The 18682-nt window shown below is 35.3% G+C and overlaps 1 long non-coding RNA gene across 2 annotated transcripts in view; it reads left to right on the top strand.

Annotated features, from left to right (window-relative positions):
* Positions 1–18682, top strand: part of LOC135305149 (uncharacterized) — a 333233-nt gene that overhangs the window by 118450 nt on the left and 196101 nt on the right. For both annotated transcript variants that reach the window (XR_010366425.1, XR_010366426.1), the window contains exon 3: positions 18406–18499. This is a non-coding gene — a long non-coding RNA (uncharacterized LOC135305149). The remainder of the gene's footprint in view (positions 1–18405; positions 18500–18682) is intronic.

Below are 18682 nucleotides of genomic sequence, written 5' to 3' on the forward strand. Positions count from 1 at the left end.
TTTTTCTCGCCTTCTGCCTGATTTCTAAAAAAAAAAAAGGCAGCTGCTCCTTAAATTAAAATCTATAAATTTTTGTATGTAAAGGGAAAATTCACACAACTAATGTGATCCACCCAATTTAGCTGGCTAACCTGTGCCCCAGGTGCCTTTTACTGCCAGCTGAGAGAAAAGAACAGTCTCCAAGGGGCCTATCACAGTCTTTATATTGACTGCACAGAAAGCAAGGAGTCTTCTGCTAAAGCAGGTGCCTAATTATTAATGATTTGCACTAACCCTGATTATCATCCTTCCAGATTATCATATGATGCTTCTGTTGGTTGCATTTAACAAATGTCACTTGATTTGAGAGTTTGCAGTGAATAATCTCAGAGCCTTTACATAAAGCCTCAAAGTTATTTGTCTATCAGTTTGACTAGAGAACCCTTGAAGAGGAGTCCCGATACACTTTTTACATGAAAAAACAACTTGTACTTGCTGGTTTATGTGTAGGGTTTTCTTTATTATTTTTTTTCATTGTAATGTAGGATGCAGCTTTTTGTTTTGATACCCTTTTGTCACATGGATCTTTACCACACCAAGGTTCAGTATTCTTGGGCCAGGTTCTTTCCTGTGAAAGGTGATAAGCTCAGGAGAGGATAAGTGACACACAGCAGGGCTGCTGGAGAATTGTTGTGCATACCATGCAGTGTTTGCGTGAAATATTGAAGTATAGGAATATTTTAGAACTGGAAATAAAAATATTATATTTCCTGTTTTAAAATTTAATAAGGAATTAAGATTGTAGGATACATTTTATTTTGAACAATTCACAGCTGTGGGTGACTCTAATGATTGTTATACCTGTATAATCTGGCAAAGCAGAACACATAGAATGCTTGATCACTCTATATATGAACAAGGCTGCATATTTGTTCTATATCGTTTAATAAATGCTAAAAAAGTATTTATAAATAGAAGGACAATAAAAAATGCTACCATATGCTCAAAGTAATGATCAGGCATTTACCCTCACTCATGAGAAAACATTTGGGATCCAAGCTTGTCATACCATATGGACAGGGATGTGGAAAGAAAAAAATTCTGTGTGTTTCATGGGAATGTAGAATTTTCACTTCATTATGAACAAAAGGAAAGGAAACATTCATCAAATAACTAAGTTAAAAAAACTATTTCTCAAACCAAAAAGCCCCATTGCATTTATTGCAATATGCATTTTTCATCTCTGACACCTATACTTTGCCAGAAATGTGTCTCAGATGCAGTAACAGGCAAATACATATAATTTATCACATTCTTTTAAAATTGTTTGGATAAAAGGCTTTTTCTTTCTTTGGTATTTCATTATTTAGGGAGAGAGAATTTGAAATTTATTTCTTTCTGATTTTATGGTATAAGTTTCAAGTCCAAACTGTCAGCCAATGTGGAAATTGGCAGAACTCCATAGGATTCAGAAGAGGTCTGTTGGTTCACACCATCTGAAATGTCACCATTTATTTTATTTTTTGATAATGATATTGTATAAAAACATCACGATTGAATACAGATAAATTATTTGTAACATAATCCCAAAGTTTTTTGCAGAAAATGTTTCTTTTATGTCACAAAATTCTTTCCTAAATTGCTTAAGTTAGGCTCAAAATGAAAAAAACATGAAATTGAAAACCCTAGAAATAAAATTATTCAGTTTTTTTATCTGAGTACTTAGCATTTTGCCTGAATGATAATGTTTTCTTAATATGTAAGGCATAGTTTCTGCATGATTTCAGTTGTCTTTTCCTTCTTAAAAGAGAAATGAGTATTTGGATAAGGTAGTGAACCGATAAGGGGAACAAAAGAGGTATTTTTTTTTCTCTTCAGAGATAATGAGAGAAAGCAAGTGCCCAGAACCAAGTGTCTCTGTCAAGCAGTCACACTTTTAGGGTCCTAGGAAATAATAAAGTGGAAGAACAAACAAAAGAACTCAATGAAACAGAACCAATTCCCAAACCTTACCTGCCTAAAATAATAAAATGATCTTAAATGCCAGACACTATTGGCATTTAGTAATGCTCCTAACTTTCAATCAGAATAAGATGTCAAGTTTTATGTTGCTATACTGATTTAAATGTATGATTTTTAGAAAATGTACAGAAGCAGCATGGGCTAAGTAGGGCGAAGTAGGAAATTCTCTTTGCTATTATGCAATGGCATTCTTTTTCCAGAGTAATTAATGAAATTTTTAGGGAATTTCTCCATGTCCGTTATTTGTCTCACTGATAAAGACTAATTTCAAGTCCTAAGCAAGAGCTGTAAATCGGTCTACTAGGAAACCAGAAGTACTTAGGGCATTAGCAGTGGTCCCACAGAACATAAATATAAGGTTATGATTCCTTCTTTACAATAAATGAGTTGGTAGGATTGGAAGGAGTATCTTTGCAGACTAATTTGAAGTTAAAATTTAACCAGACCTTCCAGCAAGTGCAGAATTTCTTATGGATTTAATAGATACCACAATAGCCACTATTTAGCTGCAAATTGCTTAGTACTGTGAATACATATATTTTTTATACATGCAGGCATACATTCTTCACACTTTGCCATGTGTTGACACATCATATATATTTCTCTGCACTAAACAGTGCAGCTACCACTCATTTCCCCTCACACCTGTCTGAAAATTCCATGTTTTTTCCATCTGTATTTTTATTCTGTCAAGAAAAAAAATAGCCTCACCTTTATGCATCAAGGTTTTGCCTTTATTGGTAAGTGTGATGTATTCTTAGTTTAGCTACACTGTGCTAATTAGCAAGAGAGAGAAATCCAGCCCAGAAGAAGCAGTTATCTGGTCAAATCAGTGTTAGAGCAGTTAACCACTTCATGGATATGCAGCAGAATAAATTGTATCCAGGAAGATGGTGGTTAACTGGATGGCCAGGCAGTGGCACCACGGCTATATTGCTTAGCAATTCCTGAGCTGGGTAGTTTAACTCAAATAGAAATACACTTAGACTATGCTATGGAGTCATGATGTCAAGATGTGACTTACGTTTTAAAGCGTAACTCCAAAAAAGACATTCCCGTTGTAAAGAAATTTCCCAGTGAATTTACATGTCTGTGCAGCCTGGGTTACCAGCACAGCTGGAAAGCCAAGACTTCCCGGATTGGCGCATGAAATGTGAAAGCTCTGACAGCAATGAATTCAGCTGAGGCTCCTGGGGCCTGGCTCTGCATCACTTCAGGTGCAGGAAGAGCATTGGTGCTGGGGCTGGCATATCCTGCTGTCCAGGCTCCTGACTCCACAGTGTTCTGTCTGGAGTCTCTGATGCTTCAGCTTAGCTTCTGTTCAGGGTTTTGGCACTTTCCTGTAGAGCTCTGAGGACTTTCAGCCCCCTGATTCTTAGGAAACCTCATTTAGCATGGCTGGAGAGGGCTGCAGGAGCCTGGGTCCCAGCCAGGAACCATCCCAGCCCTGGTGGGTACTCTGCCCGTGCACTGAGGGAAGTTTGTTGAATTGGTGACATTTCTGAATAAGCTTTAAATTTTGACACACTTTCCTTTTCAGTCAGAAAATGCTTTAACAATTCTGTTTGTGAATGTCTTGTGAGTATGTTTAGGTTTTAGGTTTCTTTTGGTACATAATTTAAATGAAGTTTTGGAATAATTTTCCCTATTGAAAGCTGATGTAAATGCTTTTGAATTTTACTTCATTACCACAGTTCTGAACTTGCACATCTACTGAAGGAATGCCTAACATTGAATTGTCTATCCTTATTAACACCGGCTTGGATCAATTGGTGTCTTAAGAGGAATGTTTGCTTAATACATTGGAAAACATCAAATTGCTGATTCATTTTAATTGAAATAATCTTATTTGATTTTTTTTCTTTTATCGTTGGTTTAGAGACTCACTAAAAGAAAGAATATATACAAAAAGAAGCAGTAGGAACACTAGGGATGTTTTTAACTCAGAGATATCAAGCTTATAACCTTTGATTACTCAGAAATGCATAGAAAGAAATCCAGATAAGATTAGAGAAAACCCAGAGGAAGTGAGAGAATATTGTCTGCTCCAATATGTTGGCTGAGTAATGAATAACTTAGCTTTGAATAACAATAAACATATTTTTAAATTTAGATCTGAAATCTTAGTTTCTATAAACTCTCTTCTAGTGTGTGCTCTGTAAACACATTCATAAGAGTGGCTCACTGTGAATATGTGTGATCTACAAGCCACTCTAAAGTACCCTCTGTGCAAGTGGGTTCTCTTTTATCTTCATTTCTAATGGAAGTGCTTTACATTATTTGATAGTACAGATTTTAAAGTCTGAATACTTTTGCATTCTTTAGTCTGATGTCTGTAACATACGTCAAGGTGATTACATTTAATTGCATCTACATCTTACTCTTAACAGTAATTTCTGGTGCACCTAACAGGTTTTGGTGCACCTAATTTTTGAAGTTTCCCAGGTTCTTCTTGGTGGTCCCTGTTTTAGCTTTCTAACGTGGTTTATTCTTAACAGATCTCTTCAGGATAGACTATCATTTTACAGAAAAATTTCCCAAAATTCAGGTATTTCTTGTAAGTTCAGTGGAAAGCTGGTGTGAATGGTTTTTCTCTGATGACCAGTGACCCATGTTAATCTCTGTTTTATCAGGTGAATCTGTCACTTTAGCTTTATAATGACCTTCTATTCCCTTCATATCCTGTTGTCAAATATGTTCAGGTAATGCAGTTGTTGGGGATCCAAAAGCACGAGCTCAAGGTTACTTTGCTAGATGCGTGTGCTGCCTTCATCTTGTCCTTATGTCTTGTGTTTATATCTGTTTCTGGAAAGCAGACATGACATAGATCAGCTTCTTTACAGAAGGATACATTGGGGAAGAAAAAGGTTACTTGCATCTGTTCTTCCTGTGGCTTCAGGGAGTTCTGTTATTTCAGAGAAACACATTGAAATTGTCACTGCTGTCTTTTTCCATTGTAAATTACTGTGACAAAATTAATTCTCGTATGGTTTTATCCCACTGATGTTTCTTCTGTTAGGTTTGAATTTGGTTTCTTTCTGGGCTGTATCTCTGCATTTCTTATTCTGTGTTCTTGTAGAAAGAATTTTTTTCTACAAAAAGAATCTGTGGTGACTTATTCCCTCAGAATATTTTAATTTATAGAAAATAATGCTAGTGACTCTTTCGCTACCTCAACTGTAATTATTGTGAAAGGAAATGCAATGCAATTTTGTTTGAGTTTGGTAATTTCCATGTTTTTTTGGCTCAAAATTTTCAGTGTACCCTCCCAAAACAGAGGAAGAATTCAGATTTCTATTTCATGTAAAGAATCTCTGAATAGATGAGATTTTAATTTTTTAAAGCATTTTTAGTCTCTGTATACTTCTGTCATAAATATTGTTTTTAAGACTAACACAAGAGCATGCTGTGCAAGTACAGGCAGAGATATGAATATGACATGGTAAAGGATTTGTTCTGGATACTGTGCCGCAAAGGTTTGTTACAGGTTCTTTGAGGTGAATGCTGCATACTTACTTGTTTCCATGGAAGTTATGAAAGCTATATTTTATTAAATTTTGCTTCCTATATTTAGTTGAAAAAGAATGCTTACAGCTTTATTTTTGCCCACAGTTATGCTTCTTTCAACAGGAGCACTCTTTGCATGTACATGCTGCGGTTCAAAGGTGTATGGCCTCATACCCTGTTACAGAAGTCATCAAAGAATTTGGAGCTCCCATGGGAGAACTTAGGACTTCCCTGAAAGGAGAAAAAATACCCTCACTTCATCAGTTTCTCCACTTGTACCTGTTTGGTCAGTGTATAGAGGCTTGAAAAACTGCACTGTTAAATCTTTCCTGGTCTTTATAGATAAACTCTTTTTGTGTCTCTAAGCTGCTGTTTCCTCTCCTGTCATTTCTGTCATCCTTTCCACTTACATCTGTTTTAATGGAATGGTGGTAGATAACAAGCAATTAGATCTTCATCTGTTCGGATTTACTTGCACAAAACCAGGCTGGTGATCATCCCCACTATGTAGGTCCTTGAGAACAGCATTCAAGATCCATGATTTAAAATTATTTTTTACTGGTTAATAAATTCTGATAAATCGGCAAATCATCTGCTGAAACTGCAAGGAGTTCATGGTATGGTAGATCTTGCATAGCTTAGAGTTTTTGGAAGTCCTAATTTTGAAGGGGCCTGCATATTAATTTAATTTGAAATAGAATAATCTTATGTTAAGCAGTTTTAATGTCTACATGATAATTACTTAAATGCCTCTTTTAGAGACTTGTGTTCATTTGTTTCTTGCTTTATGATATTAAATGTTGGAAGGCTATTTCATATTTAATCATTAGCAAAATGTTGAGCTTTTCTGGGACCTTCTTAGTTCTCCTAAGGTCACTGAATATCCCTTCAAACTCTTAATATGCCTGAAAATGTCTGCTTAATAATTTCAGACTGTCTGTTGTCAAGAGTCTTCATACTGGTTATATTCCATTGGCATAAGATAATTTGTCTTTGTTCAGAAACTTCCTCTGGCACAGAGAGAGGAATCACACATTCTAGAAGTATTCAAGGCTGCCTTGGTAATCACTTAGCTTCTCACTCTTTCCTTGCGTCAAGTCTAGTCTAAGCAGAATAATGAAAATAAGGCTGCCTTGGCCAAAATGAGTGGCACCATGTCTCCACTGTGTTAGGATCTTGCTGGAAGGCTTTTCCAGCTTAGTCTGCCAGAACACAGCTAATGTTATCTACTGAACTGATTAGTTCCTGATGAGACTTTATTTAGTCAAGATTAGCTCTGATTCTTTCAGACAAGTCTTCATTAAAGTAGCCATGGTTTGCTGGTTTTCTTGTTGTGGAGTCCTCAGACTCCTGAGCCCTCTGTGTTGTGTAGGAACTGCTTCTTCCTATTCTATATTCTAGTCTGGGAACACTTGGAACCACAAGACAAAGGCATGGTCTTAAAAAGGAGTCTTACTGAAAATAAGCTGGCTTTATGTGTGTCTGAAGGTACCTCTGGATTTACAGTACAAGTTATAGTGAAGACTGAAAAAAATTTAGACTTCAGATTATAACAACACTTTGGGTTTTTTGCTGGTTTTTGTTTTATTTTGGTTGGTTGGGCTTCTTTTTAATTATTGACTGTTGTCTTAAAGACAGATAATGAACACTGAACAGTAAATTTTGTCTTAAAAATGGACTAGTACCATTTTGAAGAAATTATGTCTACTTTAAAAATAAAGGTGTGGTAAAATATTATTAATTTTGTGGCTATCCTGCTTGAAAATAAGTACATACATTTCCATGCTGAGAGATGATTCTAGTGACTGCTTGCCTGAGAGAGGCAATATTTTGTTTGTGTGTAAGTAATGAGCTGTTGTAACCAAGTTCTGAGATTTGTTACTGTAAATGTAACACAGGTTTTTAGGATTTTGTTTGAAGTTGCAAAATATGCTTTAAGGCCATGATAACAACAAAATTGTTATGACGTTGTATGTATGGAAATACATATGGGAAGGTGTACTATATATTTTTCAGAGAAAGCCAAGTCATCATACCAGTGTAATTACTATAATGAAAGGTGTGCAGAAACCTAGAGTTAGTATTTTTACAGAGAATTAAACCATTTCCAGATTTAGACATCTCAAAACTTTTGGGTACAGGGTTCTTAGAAATTGACAGGCAAACAACGTTATGTTTGTGTTTCCCAGAAGATATATTGTGGATAAGATTTGTCAAATTACAGAAAAAAATTAATTTTTCTTTAGTTTTGAGTACTTTATAATGCTCTCACAATTTCTCTTAGCATGGTTTTAGCATGGAACCAGTTATAACTAGAGATATTGCCATTTTACTTATACGGAAATCCTATTTCCTTTATGTTTGTCTGCATGGATGTCAAAGAGTGAATTCCGTGGGTGTTGATAGTTGTGAAAAGATTATTACTATGATTCTGAAAATCCTTCCTTATGCTAGATATATTATACTGGCAACTGGAGCTGTCAGATCTGCTAGCAGATGTAGAAAGGGTCACTCCTAGCACAGAGACAATTTGGACTGTTTTGCAGAGATTTTGTCCTTTTTTTAAAATTGCGATTCGTTTGTATCCTTCTTGACATGTATTTACAGCATGCATTTCAGCATGTTTCTTTTCTGGTATAGATTGCTTGTCACCATTAGTTTTTGTTATGACAGCAGAGATTATACATGTTCTGACCAAGCTCTCTTTCTGGTTTCCAGTTCTGATAGAAACATCTCTTTTAGTCTTACTTTATATATTTTAAATTCAAAGTCAGTGAGCTTTATACTCTTTTTGTCTTAAAAAATAAGCCAAGCCAACCAAGCCATGAGATTATGTTTAGTATCTCTTAATAGCTACCATTGTGCGTTTTGTTGGTAATTTTCATTCTTTATTTGGTAACACCATGCATTCCACAGTAGTGCCACATATACAGTGTATCAAAGTAGAAAGGAATTTATAATACTGAAAATCTTTCATATTTCTCATATTTTAAATATAGCATGCAAACATTCTTCTTCATAATCCTTATTTTTACTGTACTATAAATAGCAGTCCCATAGGTGTGCTTGCTGATCTTTTAAAGACATCAACACCACTGAAGTCACAATAAAGGTGTCTTGTCTTTCCTATTCATTTTGTGAAACTTAGATTTCAGTTTCCTTTTTTGTTACAGTTAATGAGAACCCAGGAGGCAGGGCTGTCTGCTGGGCCAGAGCTGGTGCTGGGTGTCCTGCTTGGAGCATGGTCTGCAAAGGCAGGCTTTAGTTATTTATTTGCAGTCCCAGCCTGCAGAGCTGCAGCTTCTCAGTGAAGCTTGGAGTTGGCTGCTTTTAGCACTCTGCATGCCCCTCTGTAGGTCCTAGATATATCTCTAAAGTTGCAGTGTTTACTGCCTTCCTGATTCGCCACTTCATGAGACCTTTACTATAGACAACAGGGAGCACATAGAGCTCAGAGACTTAACATAGTTGTTTAGGAGTCATTTTCATATTAGCATGGTGTCATCAGCATGGACACTCCCTTTTGTAACAGATTTCTTGAAACCACTGCTGCCAAAACCTGCTATGTTATTTCAGTGACTTTAGAGCCATTCTCTTGAGAACTATGAGAAGCCAAAGGACTGAAATGCCATTTTACATATGTCATTCTCAAAGCTCAGAAAGAAAGTACTTTTCTGACATCCATGGTTGTTAACACATTTAAGAAAAACAGTTTTATTGAGGTTTAGAAAACTTTTATTAAATAACAAAGACTGAACAATATGGAAATGTTAAAGGCTTCATATGTTGTAGGTGCTCATTCTTCTGATGTACTTTAGAAGAGACATTTATCAGTGCATTAAAGTCAGTCTTACTATCCAAATGGATTTATAAACATTAAATACATCTTCCCATAAAACATAAATAATGTAGCTCCATTTTGACTTTTCTGAAAGCCCCTATAAAAGTGAAGAATGTTGATTTATAGTATTTTTGGCTGCCTTCCACATGTAGGTTGAAGGATTTTAAACAAGATTAGTTTCTCTTTGCAAGATCATGGATTCTCACCAAACACTGATGCTTTGCCATTGTTTGAGTTTCTAAATTTAGAAAATCTGTACCTAAGAGGGATAAGGCCTGTCTGTCAAGTGAGAGCAACTCACAGCTGGGATATGGTGCTCAGTGTGCAGTGTGAAAGCCCAGGAGGGTGGTGACCTGGAGGGACTCCCTGAATAGCTGTGTAAATCTGGTAGGACATAGAGTGACGGTTTACTTCCCAAAAAATTAAAAAAAAAATAAATTTGGGGGACAGATTGTGGAACTATCCTATGAAAAAGATGATCCGTTCTAAGCCATTTCTAGTTCCTCAGAAAATGCTTTGAGCTTCTCTGTGTATGCTAATGGCGCACAGAAAAAAAAAAAAAGAAGAAAAAAATCCTGTCATTTTTGAAAAATTGTTCCACTTATGAAAATGAGTATAAAAGGAATATTCTACATGTACTCTTCTTTTTAGAGCAGGAAATATAAAGGCAATATACTAATGTTCAGCAAAGAATGAAACAGTGGGGTGATATTGTGATGGTTGTGTTAGAGATGGGAAGAAACCTGGGGGCAGCCGCTAAATGTAACAACCCTCTCCTATTTAAACTGTATAAAGGAACAGTTAAATACATCTGTGTTTAGAGATAGTGGAAAATATTGGAACAACCCCTAAAAATTCAGTTTGTGTATAGTGCTGTTCATTATTCTGCTGGAGCAGTTTCTTAGTGGGCTGAAAGATAGTGTTAAATACAGAGTTTGAGAAAGGATTTTGGCTTTAACTAGATGTCAGGACATGCAAGGAGAAGGGCAGACGTGCTCCAGGAGTGCACAGGAAAGGAAGAGGAAAGCTCCAGGTGCAACCAAAGAAGCAGTTATACTGAAAGCAAAGAGTTTTACGTAAACTACTTGCTAAAAAGCAAAGCTGTGAGCAAGGAAGCTGTCTCCTGCTGCTTGATCCCTGTTGCGTTCAAGAAAATTGGGCTTTAACATGCAATTTACTGCAGATTGCACTGAAGAAATTCTGGACTCCATCATCATTTCCTCCTCTTGAGAGAAACAAGGACTCAGTGCCTGAATTTTGCATAGATGCTTAGGTCAAAAAGGTGACGGCATTTTGTTTCAATACTGATGTTTGCTTATTGGCCCTTTATAAAGGAATAGGCAGGCCACAAACTTTTATTAGGTATTCTGTCAAGAGATGGGCCTTCTTCCAAAACAGTATTTTATGTGGGCAAGACAAACAGAAGGTGTAAGGAGGTATATGGTGTACAAAAAGTGTGATCACTGAAGTTTTTACAGCATTTCTGACCCTCTAGAGTCTCTGACACCATTCTTTTTCCTTGCAACCTCTCCTCCTTCCACTCTCTTACTTTCCTTAAAGACTATTTGTTGACTGAGGTGCCACTAACTGGTTCCTGATGTCCAGAAAGCAATCATCAACTGTTTTCTGTGTTTCAAGTTTGAATTTATTGAAATATTGGAGCTGATAGCAGTATTACAGTGTTGTCTCTTTCCAGTGATACTGTACTTTTACTTATGTAACATATTGCAAACTGATTTATTAGGTACTCTCAATATAATTAAAAATGAAACATACCCCCTTTTTAATAGCAATATGATTTAGATACTGGGAAGCTTGTAAGCCTCAAGGTAGTAGTGGCTTAGACTATCCTTAGAGACAACTTAAAATGCATGAAAATATGAAGCTTGTTTTTGCCAATGTGGGAAGTGAACATAATTATGACTTTCCAGCTGCTTCTCCTAAAGAAAACAAACAAACAGTAAGACTCCCACTTTTTATTGCAAGTAAAAAGGAATATGCTCAAAGGGAACATATTTATGCCAGAAAGAAGAAGCCATAACCAGGCTAATGCTGTCCTATCAAACATCCCAGAACATTCACAACTAGGGTAGGAAACTGTGAGGAAAAAATCCCACTTCCTCAGCATCCATTGGCAATATTTTTAAAGAAACCCAAAACAACATTAGAAAGAGTTTTGGCTATGACAAGTCTGTGTAGGTATTATGGATACAGATAGATGTAACAGTGACTTTTTAAATATCCTAGGCCAGAAGTTGAACACTTGCCTCAGAACAGTCCAACACCAAAAGAACTAACCCTCAAATTCCCAAATAATTCCCATTCATTAGAAAGAGTCCAGCCTTTTTGGTTTTGTTTCAGCTTTTAGTTAGTTAGTTTTGTTTTTCTAAATGCTCAGCACTCTTTATCATTTGTCTGTCTTCTCTTGTTCTCTATCATTGTTTTTATTGCATAATCTCTGGATCATTAAGAAGATGCGCTCTTTTATCATTTCTCAAAGAAAAATTCTTGGAGTGGAGTTAATACCTTGCTGAAGCAAAACTGTCAGTATGTCATTTTTTAATGTACCTATGTGATGTACCACAGAAAATTACTAATATCACCGGTCAAATTAGTTGGGACAAATACTAAGCCATGATGTGGTTTTGCTGAATTTTATGGAGGAGGCTTATCTAGTGAATAAATTCTATCCACATTGATTTCAAATTACATGGGTTGATCTGCAGACCAGAATAATCCACTACTTTGAGTTGAAGGATGCAATGTAGATGAAGTCCTTATTCTTACTTTATATGTTGCTTGTTCAACATAAATACAGTCAAAATATCTGGCCAGCCTGTATGTAATTTGATGCCCAAAGGTATATAGAAACCAGGAAGAGTAATGAAGAATATTAATTTGCATGAATCATTCATAAAATATATATTTTGTTGCACTTTTAATGAAGCCCTTACCAGAGAAGTAGTAGGAAGAAATATTTATGTCTCCTGATGAAGATCTTTTTTCCACTTATTATAATCACCTGCAGTTCATGCACTGTTATCATTAAGTGTCCAGAAACAAAACAGGTACAGTACAACAACAATGAATTCTTTATTTGTAAAATGAGTCATATTGCTTCTATCCTACTTCCCACAGATCAGAGCTTTAATAGGGATATAAATAAGAAACTTAACATATGTGACCTTCTGACCGCAGAGTGTTAAATTCCAGGGACTATATTGCTGCACCACTTTTTTCTTTTATTTGAATGTGTATCCATCATAATTCTGTTGGAAACTGCATGATTTACAATTTATATTAGGTTATGATATGAATTACATTCAGATACAGGGAGAGGAAAATTGTGGAGGAGCAATTCTTGCTAAAGATGCTGAAAACAGTTTCCACTTAACCTTCAAATGTTATGGAAATGACACAATTGTATTTAGGTAAAGTTTTATCTTTGGGAAACATCTGCTTTTATACAAAACCTTCATTTTTTGTTTTCTGTCTAATGTAATAGTTAGTGTTAACATTTGGACCTTGAAATATACAGTTCCACAAAGGAATGCCCATTGTCACTTGACTAATGAAGTCTGCCAGTACAAACACTGTTTAGTCTGTGCAAAAAGTCTTGAAATAAATCCACACAATGCTACTGTGCAAAATGTGCAGATCCAAATAAGGTTTTGCAGCTTGAAAATGTTCTGGTATTTGTTAGAAAATTTTATTATCTTGATGATATATGAATTTGAAACAAAGGCAAGCCCTACCATGAGTATCATTTGCTCTTCATTATTTGTAAAATAGTGATTTTATCTAATTTTTATTAAAAGTTTTCAAAGAAAATGAAAGTATAATATAAATTTCTATTTCAAACTTCTAATCAAGATATATTAAGTATTCTTTAGGAGAAATAATCATTGGAGGCCTCCAGTTCAATTTCACTGTACTGTGAGTCCCAGCTATTCTGAGAGAAATTTATTTTGTTTTATGAACTATTTCTTCAGTATATAGATTTTTTCTATTTCATCCAGAGTTTCTCTATACACAGAAATGCTTTCAAATTTTACAGGTTTTTTCCTATTTTGGTGCAATTGCTCTGATCGTGACAAAACATGTCAGCTACAAAACTCTTCAGAATACAGTTCAATATTCCTACCCAATAATTACTAATAATTAAGCCTAGGACTAGCAGAAACACTGATTTGGCATAGGAGATATCTTTCAGTAAGTTCACTTTCTACTCTTATATAGTAAAAAAATCATATTTGGGATACTTGTTTGCACAATTTAGAATACATTTTCTTTTGAGAACAAGCCTGTTGTTTTCTGAGGTCCATTCAGGACAGTGTGTTAGGCACTGCTTCAAAAACCACTAAAGATGGGAATCAGATGCAGGAAGCTTATGATTGTGTGCTCTGTGTGTGGGAATGAAGACTTAAGGAAAGTTAAAAAAAACTATGAATTGGCTGAAAATGCAGCACAAGGTCCAGCTCTCAGCTAGGACAAATTTTGAGTGCAGAGGATGAAGGATTTGCTATTATGTTTGCCTGCAAAATGAAAGTGTGCAGTGGGGCCCGTGTTTTGGAATCAAAATCGTGACACTCAAAGTGTGATTTCTGGATGACTTTGAATTCTTCTAAAAGTTGTGCCTCAGGTACATAAAATATATGCAGAAAGACCGAACTACAAGAACAGTTAGCATTAAGAAAATGGCTAAACACTTTTTAGTGCTTGCAGAAAGGGAGTGTTGAGGTATTTTGTTGTTTGTTTGGGTTTTTTTTTTACTTTCTGGAAAACCTACTGGACAAAGTACATGATAGTGCTCTGTGAAAAAATATAGCAAGAGAGCAATTTTTATGGCATTGAATGTGGTGTTGGGAAGAAATCCCTGTTGGGATTAAGTCAACCTAGAGAAGCTGGAAATTAATTCTTATAAATTCATATTTACTAGTTAAATTTTATGTATCTCTATTATTGTTTAAGAATGTATCTTTTTCTTCTGTATGAAGAGAGAATAAAATTTTTTGATTCTCAAGGTTTTTCTTAATATCTTATTGTTGGTATGACTGAATTTTGTAGTGAAAATACACTATACTATATATTATGTCTGGAGAAATCTATAGCCTTTTTAAACTTAGTTCTTAAAACACTGAAACATTGAAAGAGGCTGAAACACTCAGAGGATTTTTCTTTGTGCTAAAGTTTACTTTTGGGTGAAACTAAACTTAGTGTTCTGCTGCTGCATAGTAAAGTGCACAGGAACTGAGAAGTGGAATCAAGTTGTGCTGGTCTCCAATCTCCCATAAAGCAGAATGATGGGGAGAGTCTCTGTGATATACCATGGTCATTAGAAAGCGGTATCTGTGGAGAGAGGAAAAAATATGTATTTGTCAATGCACTCTGGCTTTTGGAGTCAGAGGGACTGGCTAAGTCTTACTCATTCTCTTTTCTTCGCATATCCATAATTTTTTCTTCCTGTAAGGATCCCAAAGGTTTATTGGCTATTCTGTGGTTCAATCCATAATCTTAAAAGTGCCTTTTGCTCCTCACCTATCCTGACATCAATTGGAAGAGCCAAGAAGTAGCTCCAATGACGCTGCTTAAAGCAATCTAATAATACTTTTCAAACAGAGGAAGGTCTTTGGCATTTTTAGGAGTAGCTTTCTCTGGCATCTTTTTCTGTGCAGTAGCAATTTTTTTAATGCCCGTTGTCTAAATATGCGGATTAATAGCTCAAATGGGTCTGAATTTGGGTTTCCCAAAGACCAAGAACGTGTCCTTCAAGGTTGTCACCAATACTTGCATATACTCTTTCTATTAATTGGAGTTTGGTTGTGTATTCTTTTTGTGTGAATTACTATTGCTAATTTGGCATTCCTGGATTTTTTTTTTCAGGGGGGGAATGTATTCTGTCCAGTTAAAGTCAGAAGTTAAGAGTCAATTCCTCTCTACTTCCCACCTTAAGACAGCAAACTCGGCTCTCCTCATGTGGGCCAAACACTTCATGCTGCAGCAGTGCATTCTTCAGTCTTTTTTAGGATATCTGATTAACCCAGCACCAAGATGATATCCTGGTACAAACTCCTCTTTAGGTATTGGCTTTGCTCTTTTGCCTAAATCATGACTTGTCAGCATTTATATGTAGCTGAGATTGACTGTTCCTAATGAAATTTCACTGCTATTAGTCCTTCTGAGTCTGTCCTATCATGTAAATGGTCTGTGGGCATAGGAGTTGCTTTCTCTGCCCAATGATTTTTTTTTGGGAGGGGGAGAAAATGGAATGATTGACTAAAGTTCACATTGAAGTTGACCTTATTTAGAAGGAAAAAGAAATGGGTGGAAAACTTGGTCTTTAAAAATTGTTAAAGTGCTGAATTTTTAATAAGAAACTTAACATTACCAAGTATTGCTGAAGTCAACAGATGAAAAAAGTTAGGTGTTTAATTTTATTATTTTCTTTTTCTTGAGATCCCCTTGCTTATGTATGTTTTTTCCCATTTTTTTTCTCCAGTTTTTGTATGCAGTTAATGCTGCCCACACCATACTTGAAAATACATAGTTTGTCTAAAGTCTAAGACAGTGTATTTCTAGACTTGCTGTGGAGCTCAACATGGAAGACAGATAAAAGCTGAGTATTCAGAAATGATGGTGGTTTTGACTGGTTAGAGTAAGGGACAATCATAAATTTTGCTATTCAAAAATTGCAATAGAAAACTAAAACCAGCCAGAACTGGAAAAAAAAAGTCAGTGATTTAAATGTTAGTGGACCAATACCCTTAGAAGTTTAAAACCAGTGAAGTTGTTTTTGAAAAAGAGGCATGATAAATTTAAATGGCATCTAGCTCAGATTTGAGGAGGAGCAAAGTCATGCATCAAAGATAATTGAAGGCACCCTTTGAAATGGGCTGAGGGGAGATGACTCTTGACCTTGGATTGTTTGGAACTTGCAGCATTGCACAGGGACACCTCTATCATGACAAATGATTTGAGTTTCCATTAAGTGAGTATCTGAGCATCGTTTATGCTGACTCCCTGATATTTCACTGCCGAGAGGTCAACTGCTGTATTTGAGCACAGATGAGAGTCACTTGAAGATGAATCCAGGTCTGGACACCTTGCAGAGAGCAGCACTTAAGGACTGTGTTAGTAGCAGAACTGGGGAGTTTTTTTTGCTGGATATTAGATGGATAGCTGTGATTGAAACTGCCACAGAATTGGGCATCATTGATGTCTGAGTAGAACCAATCCTGCCTGAAAATCAGAGCATGAATCAGTGATTTCTTGGCTCTTGACAAAGGATGGGATAATGACCAGACTGGATAGCAAGATCAGCTTCTTACTTGTTAGAATTCCAATCCACAAATGTTACCTAGGGGCTGATGGCTGAATAAAGTAGATACTTTTAAGTCTGAGAGAGACTGAAATTCAGCAGTGCCTATCGCTGTGAAAGCACAGTTTTCAGGATACAGAAATTATTTGATTTACAGAGAATAAAATCATATACTTTTGGAATGCAGAGGGTATTCTAATTGAGTATAAAGAACTTAGATATCTAATGCTGGGGATTGCTGCTACAAATTAATGGCCCACAAAGATTGTTTATGAGAACACAGGAAACCTGGCCATTTTTCTCAGCTGCTGCTTAACCCAGTAACACAGGATTCTGTAAAGTATATGAATGTCATGTGTTCCCAGAATCTGTGAACATCTTATTTTAAACAGTTGACACTTGATTGTTCATTGACATCAGAGATAAAAGCAAACCCCGCTGTCTCATTGCAAACTTATTTCTTTTCCCCTGTAATTCAGGCATGTTTTGGCCATGTATACAAGCGTGGGCCAAATTTAAATGTGAGATGTGGGATTTAGGGTTCAGCTCTGTTTCTGCACATTTGCATTGTTGCTGATATCCCCCAAACTTTGTGCCCCAGTTTCCCAACTGAAAAATGGATGTGACGATAATTAATTCTTTTCCAATTTTTTGGTTTTGCTTTTTTGTTTATTTTGTTTTGATTTTTTTTTTTGAAGAGTGTATTTATTTTGCTCAAAACACATCTAAGTAACTTAAGGCAGCAAGTAGTAAAATGCTTGCTGTCATGAACTGAAAAGCTTTCATGATCTGTGAATGGAAAATTTTCTTTTGACTTTTCCTTTTTGTTTCTATCACAAGGGATTTCTTAGGGAGGTATCAGTTTCCTACACATGATAATTAAGATTCATATGACTAACTTGACTTAAAATTCAGTAGAATGCTCATATAACCCTCTAGCAGTCCCCAAATCCTAGCTTATTAGTCTGAAATTGGCAAGTGGAAAATAGTAGAGAGAAAACTGGGACAGTTATGTTTAATATTAATGTGAAAAGATACAGAAGAACTATAGTGATAAAATAAAAATAAACTTTCTTTTCCTATGCAGTGGAAGTACCTCAGGCAAAAAAGTTATCATAATACACATTGAACTTAACTGAAATACAGACACAAACATTTAAAGATATTCCCCTGTATTTAATGGTATAAAATATTCACTATAGTAATTAAATTAGGCATCGATTGAAGAAATAGTTGGTTGTGAAATCTATTTTATAGTGTTTCTATGTAACTACAGAAAAAGAGTTCTCTCTCTTTTTATCTCTTTGACTAGATTAAAATATTTAATAAATGTCCACCAGGAATAATTTGCACTTAAAATTGAAAGATAAGACAGACACCTTCAACAAATTAACTTTTAATATAAGTAATACTAGTATTTTAATTATCTCTTTCTTTTGTGTATGTGTTCTGAATAGAAAAATATAAGGAAAATGTTTCCAGTCCAAAATCAGTTAAAAATTTTAGCATATATATCTATCTTAATGCGTTGCTTACAAATATTCTATACCAATAATAATAATAATAAATAAAACCAGTACCAAATAATAATATATTTATCTGGATTTTTACTTGCATTTAAATGCAATTGTTGACATAAGAAAAATTGATATCCTTTTCACTTGTTCTTTTACTCACAACTTGAAGACCTTTGTGAGCATTTTTGTTGTTAATAATCATTCCATTCATTTATCGGTAGAGGTAAAGTCACTTCCTGAATCTTTGAGAACAGAAATACCCTTGTCAGAAGAAGAATTTCAGTGCTTTTACCAGTGAACTGAGTTTTTTGACTGGTAAGTTGGTTTTGCTGGTTTATTTTTCTTCTCTTAGATGTCTTATGTTTTTGAAAGTTTTTCCACTTAGTATATAGTCCTTGTAACAAGCACTGCATTTAGCATTTTAAAAATTTGTGCTACATTATTATAATAAAAATCATGCAAAATATGAAATATTTCTAAAGAAGAAGCAGAAATGTT

The sequence above is a fragment of the Passer domesticus genome, chromosome 7 (assembly GCF_036417665.1).
Source record: "Passer domesticus isolate bPasDom1 chromosome 7, bPasDom1.hap1, whole genome shotgun sequence".
NCBI lineage: Eukaryota > Metazoa > Chordata > Aves > Passeriformes > Passeridae > Passer > Passer domesticus.